This window comes from Nothoprocta perdicaria, unplaced genomic scaffold (genome assembly GCF_003342845.1).
Source record: "Nothoprocta perdicaria isolate Ctin4 unplaced genomic scaffold, notPer1 scaffold_120, whole genome shotgun sequence".
Taxonomy (NCBI): Eukaryota; Metazoa; Chordata; class Aves; order Tinamiformes; family Tinamidae; genus Nothoprocta; species Nothoprocta perdicaria.
The window spans coordinates 49494-50494 of record NW_020454317.1 but is presented as its reverse complement, the minus strand read 5'-3'; positions in this window follow the sequence as shown (position 1 = coordinate 50494).

Below are 1001 nucleotides of genomic sequence, written 5' to 3'. Positions count from 1 at the left end.
TCTCTCAAGGGATCAGTAAACTCGGCCACCTGACTTGTTTCAAGGTATGACTATTTCTGGTTGCACCAGGTTGTGAGGGACTGTCCAACAGCTGACAATCATCTAAGGTGTCTTATCAGCATACTTGCAGAAGTATCCTGTGTAGAAATTAAAATAAGAAAGCAAGGGCGTGCTGTCTCTCTGAGCATTATCAGGCATGTTGCTTAAGGCATAAATGGAAGGATTTCAGTAGCAGCGTGTGTCCTGTGTGGGATGAGGCCACCCACGCTAGGCCAGGGACATCTTCCGAGGGCTGGAAGCAGGGACACCCTGCGGGATTGCTGCCCATGGASAGACCATGGAGGAGCAGATACAGCCCTGAAGATCCCACAGCCTGTGGAGAAGCCCGTGCTAGAGCAAAGGTGCAGTAAGAAGCAGGGAGCTGTGCAAGAAAAGACCCTGAAGCAAGAAAGAAACAGCCCAAAGAAGCAGTCACTCAATGTCCCTGAAGCTCATGTGCTCATCAACTCACCCAAGGAAAGAAGAGAGACAGTGTGTAACATGTGGTAAAGCTGAGATGAGGAAGGGGAAGGAAGGATGGGTGTTTTCAGAAGGGTGTGTTTATTTATTTGTCTTTTTTTCCCCCTCCTCAATACCTAAATCAGTAATTAAAAGCTGATGGGAACCGTCAATAAAGTAGTGCAGGCCGTAGACATCTCTGTGGGGGTCGGGTGGACGGCGTGGTCTTTTCTACAGGCAGAGCTCTGAAGGTGCATTGCAAAGTCATAGGATCACAGGCTTGGCTTCAGATGGAGGCAGAACTGAGAGATGAACCTCAAAGGAGGTTGTTTTGTTTTGTTTTCCCCACTGAAAAAAAATGGTTACTCTAAAATGGAAAATTTTGCTCTCTGGAGCTCGCTGCTGCAGAATGTTTTTAGCTTGCCTCATAAAACTCTTCTAATTTTACCATTGGATTATATTGATTCTGTTTTTTTTTTTTTTTTTTTTTTTTTTTTTTTTCA